Source organism: Manis javanica, chromosome 10 (genome assembly GCF_040802235.1).
Source record: "Manis javanica isolate MJ-LG chromosome 10, MJ_LKY, whole genome shotgun sequence".
In the NCBI taxonomy this organism is placed as follows: domain Eukaryota; kingdom Metazoa; phylum Chordata; class Mammalia; order Pholidota; family Manidae; genus Manis; species Manis javanica.
The window spans coordinates 88,366,864-88,386,316 of record NC_133165.1 but is presented as its reverse complement, the minus strand read 5'-3'; the positions used below and the strand labels follow the sequence as shown (position 1 = coordinate 88,386,316).

General features: G+C 41.5%; 1 protein-coding gene across 6 annotated transcripts in view; it reads left to right on the top strand.

Annotated features, from left to right (window-relative positions):
- Window positions 1-19,453, top strand: part of SPATS2 (spermatogenesis associated serine rich 2) — a 166,492-nt gene that overhangs the window by 26,752 nt on the left and 120,287 nt on the right. Inside the window, exon 2 of one of the 6 annotated variants that reach the window (XM_073213565.1) lies at window positions 17,864-18,075. The exons of the other annotated variants lie outside the window; for them this stretch is intronic. The gene's annotated coding sequence lies outside the window, so the exon portion shown is untranslated. The remainder of the gene's footprint in view (window positions 1-17,863; window positions 18,076-19,453) is intronic. 6 annotated transcript variants of the gene reach the window in all.

The following is a 19,453-nucleotide window of genomic DNA, read 5'->3' as shown; positions in this document are numbered from 1 at the left end:
AGCATTTTACCCACAGTACAGCTTTTAAAATTGGAGTCAATACTCTCAAAGCCTGCCACTGCTCTATAACTAAGTTTATGTAATATTCTAAATCCTTTGTTTTCATTTCAATCAATAATCTCCACAGCATCTTCACCAGGAATAGATTCCATCTTAAGAAACCACTTTCTTTGCTCATTCATAAGAAGTAACTCCTTCTCCGTTAAAGTTTTATCATGAGAAAGCAGCAAATCAGTCTTATTTCCAGGCTCCACTTCTAATTCTAGTTCTGTTGCTGTTTCCACCACATCTGTAGTTACTTTCTTTACTGAAGTCTTGAGCCCCTCAAAGTCATCTATGAGGGTTGGAATCAACTTTCAAACTCCTGTGAATGCTGATATTTTGACCTCTTCCCACAAATCATAAATGTTCTTCATGTCATCTAGAATGGTGAATCCTTTCCAGAGAGTTTTCAGTTTACTCCTCCTAGATCCATCAGAGAAATCTCTATGGCAGCTATAGCCTTATGAAATGTATTTCTTAAATAATAAGACTTGAAAGTTGCAATGGCTCTTGATCCATGGGCTACAGAATGGATGCTGTGTTAGCAGGCATGAAAACAACATTCATCTCATTGTCCATCTCCATCAATGCTCTTGGGTGACCAAGTGCATTGTCAATGAGCAGTAATATTTTGAAAGGAATCTTTTCTGATCACTAGGTCTTAACAGTGAGCTTAAAATATTCAGTTAAACCATGTTGTAAACAAATGTGCTATCATCCAAGCTTTGCTGTTTCATTCATAGGGCACAGGCAGAGTATATTTAACGTAATTCTTAAGGGCGCTAGGATTTTTGGAATGTAAATGAGCATTGGCTTCAACTGAAAGTCACTGTTGGCATTAGGTCTTAACAAGAGAGTCAGCAGAACTTCAAAGCTTTGAAACCAGGTGTTGACTTCTGCTCTCTAGCTGTCAAAGTCCTAGATGGCATCTGCTAATAGAAAGCTGTTTTGTCTACATTGAAAACCTGTTGTTTAGTGTAGCCACCTTCATTAATACATCTTGCTGCAGCTTCTCCGTCAGCACTTGCTGCTTCATCTTGCCCAATGTTATGGAGACATTTTCTTAAACCTCACGAACCAACCTCTGCTAGCTTCAGATTTTTCTTCGGCAGCCTCCTTATCTCTCTCAGTCTTCAGAGAATTGAAGAGAGTTAGGGCCTTGCTCTGGATTAGGTTTTAGCTTAAAGGAATGTGGCTGTTTTGATCTTCTATCCAGACCACTAAAACTATCTCCTATCAGGAATAAAGCTGGTTTGCTTTCTTATTGTTCATGTGTTCAGTAGAGTAGCACTGTTAATTTCCTTTAAGAACTTTCCTTTTGCATTCACAGCTTGGCTAAGTGTTTGGCATGACTTCTTTACTAAGATTAATCATTTTTATCTTTTGATTTAAAGTGAGATGTGCGACTCTTCCTTTCACTTGAACACTTCAAGGCCATCATTGTAGGGTTATTAATTGGCCTAATTTTGTTCATACACAGTGTGATTACTGATACTTCTAGGCTTATTCTGCCATTTTAGGTTTTTTTTTTAAACTGCTTATTATTTGCTTTCTGTTTTTATATATATACACACACATACATATATATACACATGCAAGAGGGGGACACCTTTTTTCTTCTACTGATTTTCAAGTTAAACATTCTAATTCTCTTTTTAGTACTTAATCCTTAAATTTTAACAGACAACTTGATAGTGGGGGGAGTCTAGTAACCGTAATGTTGCTCATGTAATTGTACATTAATGATACCAAAAAAAATTTTTTTAACAGGCATACATACTGAACTGTAAAATTAATATCTCTGCCTTGCTGAACAATACAAGAACCATAGAATACTTTAAATTACATCCCTTCTCTCCACCCCAGTCTGTTTTTGTTTTTTTTTCACCCCAGTCTGGTTTTATTGTTTGGTATTTAGCTTCACCTTAAATCTTGTTTACTGTGAAATATTTCAAACGCATAGATAGAGAATAATGTAGAAACACCTGTGTACTTACCAAATTGCTTTCTTTCATCTTAATTATGTCATTTTGCGTCATATCTTTTTTTAGTTGACTTTTTATTGTGGAAATTTTTAACATCCACATATGTGGAAAGAATAATATGAATTCCCATGTACCCTCATCAGCAATTATCAGTATTTTTTTCCACTCTAGTTTCATCTATCCTTCCCACTCCCTTCTTTTAATCAGTTGTTTTGGAACTGTCAACATGATCCATCCTTTTCTAAAAGTTCTCCATGAGCCTACCGCTTACCGGCTTTTGCAGCCATTGTTGATCGTTGCCTAGATCTGTTCTTTGATTAAGGCTTGTAAAATGGTGATTTTATAATGCTGTTATTCTTCTGTATTTATTATCTGGAATCCTTCCATAAAGAAGAATTTTCTTTCATTAACCATTTGATTACTCTGAAATTTGGTTTATCCAGGAGAGGCAGAATAAATGCTTTTGGTGCATTCTCATCATCAATATTTAGAATAATGAAATGAGTTAGTGCACTGTGAGTGTTTTTGTTTTAGAGTCTGTGAGTTATGGAATTTTTATCTATTTAATGTGTTTTACGTGCTGTAGATACTGTTTTTGGTGTTCATATGTCTCATTGTAGTCTAATGGGAACCCGTTTTGGCTCTTGTGTCCTTTTGATAAGACCTCAAGTCTTTGAAAGCATTCTTGCTTTTAGGCACAAGAAGATATCCCAGGATCATCTATCTGTTCATTTCCTTCCATAAACCTGGAATCAGCTATCTCTTTAAGGAGCCCCCATTTCTTTTATTGGGAAATGGTATTTAGAGACCACAATTTAGGCATCAGATTTTTTTAAAAGAGAAAACATGTCAGTTATGTTACCCTTTTCCTTCCCTGGAGGTAGCCACTGTAACATACTCAGTGACAAGTAATCCCTTTCATGGTTTGAAAAATTTCAGTATGTTTATATATATAAAATATGTAGAAGACTATTTCATTGGTTCTAAGATGCATATTTCTGCCATCCCCCATTTAATCTCTGAATGTGTTTTACAATTGATTATAGTTCATTTGGCAAAGTTTTCTCTTAGTGGTTTGTAAGATAATGGTAAGTCTTATCTGTGGCTTCTTAGTGTAGAAGGAAAATACTTAAAAATTTGAATTTCATAAAAGCAGCGTCTTAACTGTGCTTATCTTTTGTAGTTTGCTTTTCTTGCTCAGCATGGTTTTTGAGATTTGTCTCTTGTTAATAAATGTAACACTAGTTTATTTTAAGCTTTCTATGAGTGTTTGTTTGTATGGCTGTTTATTTTTAAATTAATTAACCTGCTAACAACATTTAGGTTGTTAGCAATTCTTAACCATTACAAACAATGTTGTAGTGAACCTTCTACATGTTTCTTTGTGCTGATGAGTGAGAATAGAGTTTCTGTGTATGTTTGGCTTTATAAGATATCATCAAATTGATTTTCAAAGAGGTTGTTCCAATGTATACACCCACCAATAGTGTATAAGAATATATTTTGTTCTGTGCCAAGCCTTCATTTTATTGGTTCTTTACAACTTTTGCTGATCTTATGAGTGTCATATATTTTATCTTTTAATTTACACTTCCTCCATTGTTAGTGAGTTTAAGCATATTTTAATTTATTTTGTCATTTGAATTTCCTCTGTCATGAGTTATTTATTCATTACCATGGCTTATTTTTCTATTGAGTTGTTTTGCTTTGCTTTTCATTTTAAATTGATTTATAGATGTTCTTAATACATTTGGATACTAATCCTTTGTCAGTTGTATGCCTTGCAAATATTCTGCTCTCTTGTTTTTTTCTCCTTGCCTTGTTTTTCATAAAACAACTTCATAGAAGTGCAGCTGGGATAGAATAAACTTCATGTAGTTACAATGTATGAATTTATCACAATTTCTTTATGTGTTCAACAACAGCTGGTGGACTTTTGTTGGCAGTTTTTAATCATTGCAAATAAAGCTACTAAGGAACATTTGCGTGCATGTCTTTGTATGGACATATATTTTATTTTTTCTTGGATAAATAGCTATATGTAAAATGACTGGATCATATGATAGGTATACTATGTTTAACTTAAAAAAAACTGTCATAGTGCCGTCTAAAATGGTTGTGCCATTTTTATATCCATGTCACTATACGAGAGTTCATTGTTTCACATCTTTGCCAATACTTTATATGGTCAGTCTTTTTAATTTTTACAACTTTAGCCATTCTAACAGGTGCAGATGGTTTTAATATGCATTTCCTTAATTACTAAGGAAGTTGAGCAATTATTCATGTGTTTATTTACTGCTTTGGTGAAGGATTTTTATGTTATTTACCCACTGTTAAAATTGGGTTGTTTGCTTATTATTGTTTTGAGAGATTTTTTATAATAAATTCTGAATACAAGTTCTTCATCAGAAAGATAGATGATTTGTAAATATTTTCTCTCAGTCTGTGCCTTGTCTTTTCTCTTAACAATGGCTTTCAAAGAACAAGTTTTGTGCTTTTGGTGTTATATCTAAAAAATCTTTGCCTTAACCCAGATTACAAAGCTTTGCACCTCTTATTTCTTCTAGGAAACTTACAGTTTTAGGTTTTACATTGAGATCTGTGATCCATTTTGAGTTAATTTTTGTATATAATGCCATACTATGGATGAAAGTTCTTTTTTGTTTATGGGCATAGAGTTGTTCAAAGACTGAAATGCCTTTTATCTTTGTCAAAAATCAGTTGGTATGTGTGTGGATCTATTTCTGGATCCTTCCTGCTATTTTCCATTGATCTCTGAGCTAGTAACAAATTTTGTCGTGACTACTTTATGAATAGCTTTATGATACATCTTGAAATCAGCTCATGTTAGCTAGCCCTCCCAACTTTTCAAAATTTTTTTGGCTATTCTAGGACTTTTGCATCTTTCTGTGGATATTAGAACATTATAAAGCTATTGGGAAGAGATTAAGTCTTGATAAAAGGTAGCTGGAATGGGGAAGATAAATTTAAATGAATTTAGAAATATATTAGATGTAATTGGATTAAGAAAGGCAAAAAGGGGCAAAATAAAATCAGCTATCCACAAAATCAATCAAGGGAAACACAGAGAGTACAGAATAAAACACCTAACATATAAAGAGTGGAGGAGGAAAAAAAAGGAGAGAAATAATCATCAGACTGTGTTTATAGTAGCGTAATAAGTGAGTTAAGTTAGACAATTAGATAGTAAAGAAGCTGCCCTTGAACCTCTGATAACCACGAATCCAAAGCCTGCAATGGCAATAAGTACGTATCTATCCATAATCACCCTAAATGTAAATGGACTGAATGCACCAATCAAAAGACACAGAGTAATAGAGTGGATAAAAAAGCAACACTCATCAATATGTTGCCTACAAGAGACTCACTTCAAACCCAAAGACATACACAGACTAAAAGTGAAGGGATGGAAAAAGATATTTCATGCAAACAATAGGGAGAAAACAGGTGTTTGCAGTATTTGTGTCAGACAAAATAGACTTCAAAACAAAGAAAGTAACAAGAGACAAAGAAAGATATTATGTAACGATAAAGTGGTCAGTCCAACAAGAGGATATAACCATTATAAATATCTATGCACCCAACACAGGAGCACCTACATATGTGAAACAAATACTAACAGAATTAAAGGAGGAAATAGAATGCAATGCATTCATTTTAGGAGACTTCAACACACCGCTCACTCCAAAGGACAGATCAACCAGACAGAAAATAAGGACACAGAGACACATTAGAACAGATGGACCTAACAGACATCTACAGAACTCTACACTCAAAAGCCGCAGGATACACATTCCTCTCAAGTGCACATGGAACATTTTTCAGAATAGAGCACATACTAGGCCACAAAAAGAGCCGCAGTAAATTTAAAAAGATTGATCTTGTACCAACTAACTTCTCAGATCACAAAGGTATAAAACTAGAAATGTACAAAGAAAACAAAAAGGCTCACAAACAGATAGAGGGTTAACAACATGCTTCTAAATAATCAGTGGATCAATGACCAAATTAAAATAGAGATCAAGCAATGTATGTAGACAAATGACAACAACAGCACAATGCCCGAACTACTGTGGGATGCAGCAAAGGCAGTTCTAAGAGGAAAGTATATAGCAATTCAGGCCTATTTATTTATTTATTATTTTTAATTTTGGTATCATTAGTATACAATTACATAAGCAACATTGTGGTTACTAGATTCCCCCCATTATTAAGTCCCTACCTTATACCCCATTACAGTCACTGTCCATCAGTGTAGTAAGATGCTATAGAATCACTACTTGTCTTCTCTGTGCTATACTGCCTTCCCTGTGCCCCCCACTACATTATTTTTGCTAATTGTAATGCCCCTTTTTACCCTTATCCCTCCCTTCCCACCAATCCTCCCCAGTTCCTTTCCCTTTGGTAACAGTCTATTTTTGGGTTCTGTGAGTCTGCTACTGTTTTGTTTCTTCAGTTTTTGCTTCATTCTTATACTCCACACATGAGTGAAACCATTTGATACTTGTCTTTCTCCACCTGCCTTATTTCACTGAGCATAATACCCTCTAGCTCCATGCATGTTGTTGCAAATGGTAGGATATTTTCTTCTTATGGCTGAATAATATTCCATTGTGTATATATATCACATCTTCTTTATCCATTCATCGACTGATGGACACTTAGGTTGCTTCCATTTCTTGGCTATTCTAAATAGTGCTACAATAAACATAGCGGTGCATGTATCTTTTTTAAACTGGGCTGTTGTATTCTTAGGGTAAATTCCTAGAAGTGGAATTCCTGGGTCAAATGGTATTTCTATTTTGAGCTTTTTTTAAAAAAATTTTTTATTAAGGTATGATTGATATACACTCTTATGAAGGTTTCACATGAAAAAAAATGTGGTAACTACATTTACCCATATTATCAAGTCCCCACCCATACCCCAATGCAGTCACTGTCCATCAGTGCAGCAAGTTGCCAGAGATCCACTATGTCACTTCTCTGTGCTACACTGTTCTCCCCGTGATCCCCTACACCATGTGTACTAAACATAATACCCCACAGTCGCCTTCTCCCTCCCTCCCCATCTGTCCTCCCACACCCCTACCCTTTGATAACCACTAGTTCATTCTTGGAGTCTCTGAGTCTGCTGTCATTTTGTTCCTTCAGTTTTGCCTCATTACTATACTCCACAAATGAGGGAAATCATTTGGCATTTGTGTTTCTCCGCCTGGCTTATTTCTCTGAGCATAATGTCCTCTGGTTCCATCCCTGTTGTTGCAAATAGTAGGATTTGTTTCCTTCTTATGGCTGAATAGTATTGCATTGTAAATATGTACCACAACTTCTTTATCCATTCATCTACAGGTGACACTTAGGTTGCTTCCATATCTTGACTATTATAAAAAGTGCTGCGATAAACATTGGGGTGCATCTGTCTTTTTGAATCTGAGAAGTTGTATTCTTTGGGTATATTCCAAGGAGTGGTATTCCAGGGTCAAATGATATTTCAATTTTTAGTTTTTTGAGGAACCTCCATATTGCTTTCCACAATGGTTGAACTAGCTTACATTCCCACCAGCAGTGTAGGAGGGTTCCCCTTTCTCTGGATCCTCGCCAACATTGTTGTTCTTAGTCTTTTCGATGTTGGTCATCCTTACTGGTGTGAGGTGATATCTCATTGTGGTTTTTTTTTTTTTTTTTTTTGAGAGGGCATCTCTCATATTTATTGATCAAATGGTTGTTAACAACAATAAAATTCAGTATAGGGGGGTCAGTGCTCAATGTACAATCATTAATCCATCTCAAGCCTAATTCTCATCAGTCTCCAATCTTCTGAAGCATAACGAACAAGTTCTTACATGGTGAACGAATTCTTACATAGTGAATAAATTCTTACATGATGAACAGTACAAGGGCATTCATCACAGAAACTTTCGGTTTTGATCATGCATTATGAACTATAAGCAATCAGGTCAAATATGAGTATTCGTTTGATTTTTATACTTGATTTATATGTTGATCCCACATTTCTCTCTCTTATTTTTATTTTTTTTTATTTTTTTATTTATTTATTTATTTATTTTTTTGAGAGGGCATCTCTCATATTTATTGATCAAATGGTTGTTAACAACAATAAAATTCAGTATAGGGGGGTCAATGCTCAATGTACAATCATTAATCCATCTCAAGCCTAATTCTCGTCAGTCTCCAATCTTCTGAAGCATAACGAACAAGTTCTTACATGGTGAACGATTTCTTACAGAGTGAATAAATTCTTACATGGTGAACAGTACAAGGGCATTCATCACAGAAACTTTCGGTTTTGATCATGCAATATGAACTATAAACAATCAGGTCAAATATGAGTATTCATTTGATTTTTATACTTGATTTATATGTTGATCCCACATTTCTCTCTCTTTCTATTTTTAATAAAATGCTGAAGTGGTAGGTAGATGCAAGATAAAGGTAGAAAACATAGTTTAGTGCTGTAAGAGGGCAAATGTAGATGATCAGGTGTGTGCCTATGGACTAAGTATTAATCCAAGCTAGACAAGGGCAGTGAAACATCCATGGATGCAGAAGATTTCTCTCAAAGCAGGGGGGATGAGGTTCTGAGCCTCACCTCTGTTGATCCCCAATTTCTCACCTGATGGCCCCCCTGCGACTGTGCCTGTCTTAGGTTGTTCCTCCCTTGAGGAATCTTACCCGTCTCTGGCTAACCAGTCATCTTCCGGGGCCATACAGGGAAATGTAAAGTTGGTAAGTGAGAGAGAAGCCATATTGTTTGAAAAGGTTAGCTTTTTACTTCTTTGCAGATTTATGCCCTGTGGCTTCTATGCCCAGCACTTGTCTCGAGGTATCTTTACCACCTGGAGGAATTATGATACTCGGTAAATTCGATATGAGGCATGAATTCTATTTAAGGGTTGTAATTAGGAAGGAAGAAGAAAAGCTATAGAGGTAGCATATGGAAGAAAACATGGGAGGATTGATTATTTCTTTGACATATCTTCTTGTAGAGTACCTTAAGTATGTATAGGTTTTAAACTACTAACTAATTTGCACACACATATTAACATAATAGGAATATGGTGACATAAACAAAGCAAATCTATAATTACCATCCATCTCCAGTGAAGCCAAGAAAACCATTTAGGCACCCTAGGCATTTGTGAAAATTTGTCTATGATATGATGCATATTGTCCTACTGTACTTGAACAGTCTGAGAAAAATCAGACAAATTAAAGCAGCCCATTTCTGGGATCTGTTCACATCCCATATGTTCTTTTAACCGTAGATAGTCTATAGTCATAAGATTTTGGAGTGCTACAACTTGCACCCCTCCCAACTCCTGGTTGAGTTCCAACAGTACAGATCCGGTCAAATTCGTTGTCTCACTGTATGCACATGCCAGCCTAGACCTCTCCCTCCTCATTCCAATGGCAAGTCCAGGAAACGGTGGGGTGGATGCAGCCACAACCGCAGCATTGCCTGGATCCCTGTGGAGGCTTTTTGATGATCATCCCCCGGCACGAGTCCTCCAGAGAGTGCTGATGCCGGAAGCTCCTCCTCATATCGTATCTTAGTTCATTTTCTGGGTATCCAAGCTAGGCCTTGATCTTCTGCATAGAAACAAACAGACCCTTTGCCCACACTTTGACATGCCCTCTATACCACTATGCAGAACTCATTGGAGGTCAGCACACAGGGACTGCTTTTTTTTTTTTTTTTTTATTAAGGGAAAGGAATATTATCAGAAAAGAGTACCTCCATAGCTGATCATCTGACACCCTCTAAGTGATCAACATTAAGGATATTTAAAGCATGCATTGATCTTTGATTTACCAATAGTTTTATCCTATCAAGGAGTAATCCCCCTTTTCTTTCTTTCTTTCTTTTTTTTTTTTAATCTTTAATCTACACTTACATGAAGAGTACTATGTTTACTATGCTCTCCCCTTTATCAGGTCCCCCCTAACAACCACATTACGGTTACTGTCCATCAGCTTAGCAAAATGTTGTAGAATCCCTACTTGTTCTCTGTGTTGTGCAGCCCACCCTCCCCTTTCTCCCTCCCCCCCATGCATGCTAATCTTAATACCCCACCTCTTCTTCTCCCCCCCTTATCCCTCCCTGCCCACCCATCTTTCCCAGTTCCTTTCCCTTTGGTACCTGTTAGTCCATTTTTGGGTTCTGTAATTCTGCTGCTGTTTTGTTCCTTCAGTTTTTCCTTTGTTCTTATACTCCTTAGATGAGTGAACTCATTTGGTATTTCTCTTTCTCTGCTAGGCTTATTTCACTGAGCATAATACTCTCCAGCTCCATCCATGTTGCTGCAAATCGTTGGATTTTTCCACTTCTTATGGCTGAGTAGTATTCCATTGTGTATATGTACCACATCTTTATCCATTCATCTACCGATGGACATTTAGGTTGCTTACAATTCTTGGCTATTGTAAATAGTGCTGCGATAAACATAGGGGTGCATCTGTCTTTCTCAAACTTGATTGCTGCGTTCTTAGGGTAAATTCCTAGGAGTGGAATTCCTGGGTCAAATGGTAGGTTTGTTTTGAGCATTTTGATGAACCTCCAAACTGCTTTCCACAATGGTTGAACTAATTTACATTCCCACCAGCAGTGTAGGAGGGTTCCCCTTTCTCCACAGCCTTGCCAACATTTGTTGTTTGTCTTTTGGATGGCAGCTATCCTTACTGGTGTGAGGTGATACCTCATTGTAGTTTTAATTTGCATTTCTCTGATAATTAGCGATGTGGAGCATCTTCTCATGTGTCTCTTGGCCATCTGTATTTCTTTTTTAGAGAACTGTCTGTTCAGTTCCTCTGCCCATTTTTTAATTGGGTTATTTGTTTTTTGTTTGTTGAGGCGTGTGAGCTCTTTATATATTCTGGACGTCAAGCCTTTATCGGATGTGTCATTTTCAAATATATTCTCCCATACTGTAGGGTTCCTTTTTGTTCTATTGATGGTGTCTTTTGCTGTACAGAAGCTTTTCAGCTTAATGTAGTCCCACTTGCTCATTTTTGCTGTTGTTTTCCTTGCCCGGGGAGATATGTTCAAGAAGAGATCACTCATGTTTATGTCTAAGAGGTTTTTGCCTATGTTTTTTTCCAAGAGTTTAATGGTTTCGTGACTTACATTCAGGTCTTTGATCCATTTTGAGTTTACCTTTGTATATGGGGTTAGACAATGGTCCAGTTTCATTCTCCTACATGTAGCTGTCCAGTTTTGCCAATACCATCTGTTGAAGAGACTGTCATTTTGCCATTGTATGTCCATGGCTCCCAAATATTAATTGACCATATTTGTTTGGGTTAATTTCTGGAGTCTCTAATCTGTTCCACTGGTCTGTGGCTCTGTTCTTGTGCCAGTACCAAATTGTCATTGTGGTTTTAATTTGCATTTCCCTGATGATTAGTGATGTGGAGCATCTTTTCATGTGTCTGTTGGCCATCTGAATTTCTTCTTTGGAGAAGTGTCTCTTCATATCCTCTGCCCATTTGTTAATCGGGTTATTTGCTTTTTGGGTTCTGAGGTGTGTACTTTATATATTTTGGATGTTAACCCCTTGTCAGATATGTCATTTACAAATATATTCTCCCATACTGTAGGGTGCCTTTTTGTTTTGTTGATGATATCCTTGGGTGCATATCTATTTATAATGGTTATATCCTCTTGTTGGACTGCCCCCTTTATCATTATGTAATGTCCTTCTTTATCTGTTGTCACTTTCTTTGTTTTGAAGTCTATTTTGTCTGATACTAGTACTGGAACATCTGGTTTTTTCTCCCTTTGGTTTGCATGCAATATATTTTCCCATCCATTTTTGACTTTTAGCCTCTGCATGTCTTTGGGTTTGAGGTGAGTCTCTTGTAAGCAGCATATAGATGGGTCTTGCTTTTTTATCCATTCTATTACTCTGTGCCTTTTGATTGGTGCATTCAGTCCATTTACATTTAGGGTGATTATTGAAAAATGTACTTACTGCCATTGCAGGCTTAGATTCGTGGTTACGAAACGTTCAAGGTTAGCTTTTTTACTATCTAACTTATCTCTCTTATTGAGCTATTATAAACACAGTGTGATGATTCTTTATTTCTCTCCGTTCTTATTCCTCCTCCTCCATTCTTTATATGTTAGGTATTTTATTTTGTGCTCTTTTGTGTTTCCTTTGACTGCTTTTGTGGGTAGTTGATTTTATTTTTTGCCTTTAGTTAGTATTTGGTTGGTCTACTTTCTTTGCTGTGATTTTTTTCTCTGGTGACATCTGTTTAGCCTCAAGAGTGCTTCCATCTAGAGCAGTCACTCTAGAATACCCTGTAGAGGTGGTTTGTGGGAGGCAACTTTCCTCAACTTCTGCTTGTCTGGGAATTGTTTAATCCCTCCATATTTAAATGATAATCATGCTGGATACAGTATCCTTGGTTCAAGTCCCTTCTGTTTCATTGCATTAAATCTATCATGCCATTCTCTTCTGGCCTGTAAAGTTTCTGTTGAGAAGTCTTATGATAACCTGATGGGTTTTCCTTTGTAGGTGACCTTTTTTCTCTCTCTGGCTGCCTTTAATACTCTGTCCTTGTCCTTGATCTTTGCCATTTTAATTATTATATGTCTTGGTGTTGTCCTCCTTGGGTCCCTTCTGTTGGGAGTTCTGTGTGCTTCCGTCGTCTGAGTAACTATTTCCTCCCCCAGTTTGGGGAAGTTTTCAGCAATTATTTCTTCAAAAACACTTTCCCTTTTTCTCTCTCTTCTTCTTCTGGTACCCCTATAATGTGGATATTGTTCCATTTGGATTGGTCACACAGTTCTCTTGTTTCATTCCTGGAGATCCTTTTATCTCTCTCTGCGTCAGCTTTTAGATGTTCCTGTTCTCTGATTTCTATTCCATTAACAGCCTCTTGCACCTCATCCATTGTGCTTTTAAGTCCTTCGAGAGATTGTTTTATTTCTGTGTTTTCCCTCCTACTTTATCCGTTATCTCTTGCATTTTTCTCTGCAGCTCCATCAGCAAGGTTATGACCTTTATTTTGAATTCTTTTCTAGGAAGATTGGTTAACTCTATCTCCCCAGGTTCCCTCTCACTGGATGTCTGGGTTATTCTTGTCTGTATCAAATTCTTCTGCCTTTTCATGGCGATAGAGGTAGTCGTAGGCAGTTGGCGCATGTGTCTGCTGGGAGAACAAAGTCCCTTCCTGCTTGCCTGTCATCTTCCCTTCCTGTGAGAATGGTGACCCCTATCGGCTTGTGGTGGGCAGCGGCACACCAACGGGGCCTCTTAGTCTGGCCCGGGCAGCTGCAGAGGAGGCTCTGTGTGACTGCTTTGGGCATGGCTGGTCTCAGGCAGTTGCTTCGCTATGGCAGAGCCACGCAGGATGGGGAACGGACAGGAGGTTGTTTATCGCCATGAGGGGCCTCAGAGCTGTGCTGCTGTCCAGGGGTTAGGGTGCCGGATTTCCCCTGGATTCCCAGCTGCTTGACTGAGTGTGCCAGTATGCTTTTGTCCAGCTGTGAGGCTCCTGTCCCTTTAAGACTTTCAAAAAGCACTCGGTTTTCTTTTGTCCCAGGGGTGCCGGCTCTGGGGACCTGCTTACAGGTCTTACTGTCCTGTTTCCCTAGTGTCCAGCACCACGCAGTGTGTGTCTGCACTCCTGGTGCGATAACTAGGGCTAGGTGTTTAGCAGTCCTGGGCTCCCACTCTCTCCCTGCTCCAACTCCTCTCCTCCCTCCGGGAAGCTGGGGTGGGGGGCATGCTTGGGTCCCGCCAGGCCGTGGCTTGTATCTTACCCCCTTCATGAAGCATTGGGTTCTCCCAGGTATAGATGTAGCCTGGCTTTTGTACTGTATCTTCCTGTCTCTCTTTTAGGAATAGTTGTATTTGTAGTATTTTCAAAAATATAGATGGTTTTGGGAGGAGATTTCAGCTCTCTTACTCACGGTGCCATCTTAGCTCCTCCAGCTTACCTTCTTGATAATACATTCTCTGAATCTGCTCATTTGCCTCCAAAGTAAAGAAGGAAAATGGAGGTTGGCGGGCGTGAGATGACACAGTGATCCTCTAAGAGCTTGATAAGTAAAGCCAGTTCTCTGAGCTCTAGAGTTTATAACTTTTGAAATCCCTCATCAATATTTGCAGCTTCACTAGGCACTGTAGATTCAAGTCACCTTAAGCCATTGTGAATGTCATTTCTGAAAAAAATCAGAGCAGGTGGGAGCTGGAAAGAGGACTTGCTTTTTATAAAGAGCCGCAGGCTGTCCTGGCCAATCTGCTCCTGTAGACCCACCTGTATGGGAGAGGGCCAAGTCAAGTAGCCCTGTTCCTGCCCTTCTGCCCTGTGTCTTTGGTGTTAGCCAAGCCAGTTCCCACCTTCCCAGTCCCCCATCTGGTGAGCAGGGTGGGGAGGGGATGCTGCTTTGCTGGTCCCATGGGTATGGCCAGGCTTTCTCTTTGCTCAGCACTGTCTCAGCCCCATGGAAATGCCTTGAATGTACATGGTGAGCATGGGGACATCCCAACTGTGATCCCATCAAAATGTGACTGGCAGCATGGCTCAGTCCCAGGGGACCCTGGTGAGGGCACTATCCTCCCTCAGGTAAGGCTGAGTTTGGAAAGGTCATCCTTCTCATACCAATGGCCTGGCCCACCCTCCTGTGCCTCTGTCCCCTGAGGTGACTCAGTCTCCCAAGGAATTCCCCTTCTAGATGGGTGCTTAGGGAGTAAGAAGCTGTGGAATTATAGTCCTAGGGCTGCTGGACAACATGTGCTCCCAAAGAAAAGAGCAGAGTCTGGGGAAGTGGCCTGGTGGGCTGTCTATGCAGGTGATGGAAAGATGTGAAACCCCATCTTTGGGAGAGTGATGGTAACTCCCAGGTTACCATCAGCCCTTTAGAGCAGATAGCTCAGGTTGGTACTGGGACATGGGAGTGCATGGGGGCCAATGTCAGGCTGACTCCACATGATGAAGTGAGCTGGCACAGCAAGGCTAAGGACAGCATGGGCCCTAAAGACTGGGTTCTCACCATGGACAGAAGAGTTGCTGCCCAGGGATGAGATCAGAGTGCCTCAGGTCCAGCGCTACCTTGTCTAGCTCCGGGTTGAGGCCTGGGACCCATGGCCAGTTCAGGCCAAAGCAGGCCCTGCCCAGCCCAATGTAAACACTCTCTCCTTTCTGCAAAGTTTGGAAGATCTCCCACTGGCCACCAGCACTCCCCACTGTGCCATCCCTCTGAGCCATCTCCAGCCCCTGCCCAGGACCCACCTCACTTGGCATCTCTTGTAGGAGTTGGCTCTACCCTGGGAATGCTTCCCCTCCAGCTCTGCTCCCATCTGCTCATGGAAGGGACGCCAGGATCCTGGTGCCCTGTTAGGATGTCCTCTTAAAATATCACTCTCCCAAAGATGGGGTTTCACATCTTTCCAGTTCCTGGGCCCACTCCTGTCCTGAATGCTCTATCCAGGAAGTGGGCCTCAACCTCACTTCTCAGAGAGGATTACAGAGTTCCTCCACAAGCTTACTCATAGCTTCTCTAGTTTCATGAGGCCTGGGTCCTATGTCCCCGACTTGGAGGAGGCAATGTCCTCCTCCCCCTATCGTAGTTGTTCCTCCAGAGGCCCAGGACCAACATCCTTGCCTCTCTCTCCCCCCCTCACCCCTGCCAGAGTCCCTCCCATGGAATGGATTTCTTCCACCTCAAACCTACACAGATGGTCCCTCTCTCCTACATGCAAACCATGTGCAAGCATGGTCACCCCCCGCCCCCGACCCACAGTGGCCATGTGCTCCCTGCTCCTCAGGGTCAGACATGGAAGTGCTGTCTCCATGCCCTGGCACCACCAGACACCCTCCCCTGAGGGCTGGCCACCTCTGCTCCTTCTGCTTCTCCTGGCTCATCTCCATGGTCCTAACAGAAGCTGGGCCACAGGTCCTGAGACTCTCTTTGGTCCTCCACCCACTCTCAGGTGGGTTCCAGTAATTTGCCTCCATGAGAATCTTAACCTCCCAGCTACTCAGAAGCTCTATAACTTCCCACATCCCACCTATGACCCACCTGGGATGTGGGCCCATCTTGCCCTTCTTCAGCACCCTGTCACAGCCTGGCATTCAGAACCCAGTCCTGGGATCAACTGACCACTGGGAATGTGCTCCCCTCCAATGAAGCACCAACACTTGAACGTCACCCATCCCTTCCTCCCTGGTTTTGATTCTGTCTCCCTCTTTACCCAGTGGCCCAGGGCAGAGAATGACACACAACAGCTGGTGCCCGGCAGTGTCCATAAAGGATGCTCACCTCTGTTCCACCCGATCCTGGGAATCCTCACAGCCTGTTCTAGTGAAAGAGTTGAGCATGGAGGGAAGGACTCAGGGCAGGTGGAGAGCTGGGCTGAGAGAGGAGGAGGGTCTAGTAGGACAGGATTCAGCAAGTGTCGGTCCTGGAAGGGTCACTGGGAGCCAGGGAACTAGGGCTGTCATGGTGGGCACTGAGTGCAGCTCAGGCAGCCCAGCTAGGCTTCCCACTGCGGTCTCAAGGAGCCCCTCAGTCCTCTGGCTGTCCTTTGGCCTGGCCCACTGGTGCTGCCTTAGGGGATCGAAGCATCATTTACTTGTCTGAAGTGAGCTTCATGAGGGTGTTGGCCTTTGTTCCAAAATTGATTAAAGATATTTGCAGTTTTGGGCTGGGGAGGAAGCATGGGTTAGTATGAGGCCATAATGATAGGCTAAAAGATGCTAAAGAGCAGCTAGAGAGGTGTGCATGCCCATTTCCCTGCTCCCCATGAACTGTTCTGTTTTGGGGCCTATTATCCAAACTCCAGAACTTCCCATAACTTTAATGAAAGATTCTGAGTCCTGTAAGATGTGTGTCCTCCCTGGCAGGGAGTACCAGGATCTCATCTTGCTCCATCCCTTTATAGCTCAAAAGTGACACACACGACACCACACATTCACAAGGAAGTGGATGCCTTTCAAAACCCTTGCATGAGAGCTCCCCACTGGCCTCTTTTCTACTGTAAAAGTCTTTGCACATTCACCACCCTTCCTTCCTCCCCACCTACTTTTTCATCTCCCTCTCATCTCCAAGAAATTATTCTCCCTCTTGGTGGCCACTCATATTACATCCCTCCATTTTCTCTCCATGGCCACTTTCCTCTGGTGTCCTCACCCTCATTATCCCTTAGTTAAATTGCTACCATAGATCCCTAGCTGAGTTTCCTAGGGGTGCTGGCTTTGGTCCCTGTTCATTTTACCCTCAACTATGGAGTTTTTTTCTTGAAGCACAAATTTGATCATGTCAGACTTCTGTTAAAGAATCATCTATAGCTCTCTGATACTCACAGAAAAGATATCCAAACACCTCACCCTGGCATTAAGAGCCTCTGTTGCCTTGGTCCCAGGCTCAAATGTGGAGCATCACCTCCCAGCCCTCCAGAGTTAACCCTCTTATCCAGACCACTCACTACACAAGAAGTCTCCTTGATGATGCCTGTTACTCTGTCTTTCCCATCCTTCAAGAACTAGTTCAAATTTCCACATGCTGTGGGAGGCTATCCTTGATTTCTTTCCCTAGTTATTCTTGTTTTGTCCTTTGTGCTACCATGGCAAGACTCTATTCCTTCATTTTTGTCCTCACCACCATTTAACCAAGTGTTGGGTTACTGAGTTACTGCTCAGCTTGACTTACTTCCTTTCCCACCCTGTAAGGACCTCAAGGGCAAACTGTTCTCTGCAAAGTGGCCTAACTCCCAGGCAGGAGCCAACAAAGCTGCCAAAACCCAGTGGACCCAGTGTGATCTTCCTTCTTTCCCACTTAGGGATTCCAGCATGGACTCTGTGCTCCTGACCCGAGGGCCTCCCATGTCCATCAAGTCTAAACAGCTGTGTTTCTGCTTGGCACAGGAAGACACCCTACAGCATGAAGAAGCCATACTTTTGGAACTTCTGCACCAGTTCCTCTGTAAACTGGTGTATAGCCTTCCAATTTCCCTTTACGGTTGTGTGACCTGAAAACAAAGGAGACAGATGGGTGAGTCAGAGGGGTGGGGCACATCCATCAGTGGGCAGAGGTTCTGCCTCCCAGTCTTCCAACAGGCTCTTTATCAAGCTACTCCCTGTCCGCAGAGGTGAAACTGGTCATACACACTCAGCAGCTTCTGTGGGTCCCCTGGTGGTGATTATAATCAGTGTGAGTGGAGGCAGGGTAACAAACCAGATACTTGTCCTCAGGGATGAGGGACTTCTGGTGGCAAATCAGGATGCTTGGTCATGGGTAGGTGAGGCTATTAGGCAAGGATTGAGAGAGGATGTGTTGGTTGGAAAACTTGTTCTGATTCTCATTATGTTGACTCTCCTAGTCTGCAGTTCCCCTTGGAATATCTATTCCCAACCATCTGCTCCAGTCCTGCCCTTTACAGGTATATGAAGGGGCGGGACTTTTGGCACAATACCCCATTGTAAGCCTTTTAGAAGCTTAGAAGCTTCAGGCTCAGAGGCTAACCCAGTCCTGTCCAATAATCCCCTGCTGAATCTCAAATTCTTGGGCATCAGACTATGTTGGCATGCCCCCTTAGCTTGGGAGTCCACTTGGAAGCCTATATCTGACCTGGCACTACTTCCTTCTGAGACACCCAAATTCTGCTCCCTCCACCCAGCACCCACAGAGGCAGGAAGAGACATTCTCCAAAGGTGCCTGCTCCTCAGGCCAGGGTGGATGTGCTACTCTGGCTGTTTATTTCCCTTCTCTCTTATCAGTCTGCAAAGCAGAGCCCCTCTGGACATGGAAGGTTTTTCCAGCAGCACTGCCAGGGACAGGCAGAAACAGGCAGGAGCCACTGCTCTCCACCATACGGTGACTGGCAGGGAAACCAAAGGCCCTTCCTGTCTCTACTGTCAGATTTTCCCTCCCATCGGCTCCCACTCAACTGCCTGGATGGAGAGTGAGGATGCTGAAGGTGGTTGGGGCCTCATGGCCCCTTCTGTCTAGGTGGGAAGCATGTACACGTGTCCTACTTGCCCAGGATTCAAAGGTCTCAGCAAACCCTCCTCAGTGTAGGTCTGCTCTTTTCCAGGTTATAGAGGGAAAATGGGAAGCTCCCTGACTGAATATTCTGGTCAAGGTTCCGTGGATGGTAAGGGAAGTAACTGAGGATGGTGTCCTGACTTGGGCTCTTTCCGTGGATCTATGATGGTTAATGTCCTTTGTATATCATATGATTTAGAAAAGCCTGCAAGGAGGCCCTTCTCTCATCAGCAATCACTATGCCCATAAACATTCTGAATGTCATGTATATATGTGAGATTCCCACAGACACAAGGGCATCCTTCTCCTTTTCTAGGCTGCATCTAAAACTCAACAGATGGTGAGAAAACTAGGGACTGAGCATTCTAAAGATGTCAGGATTATC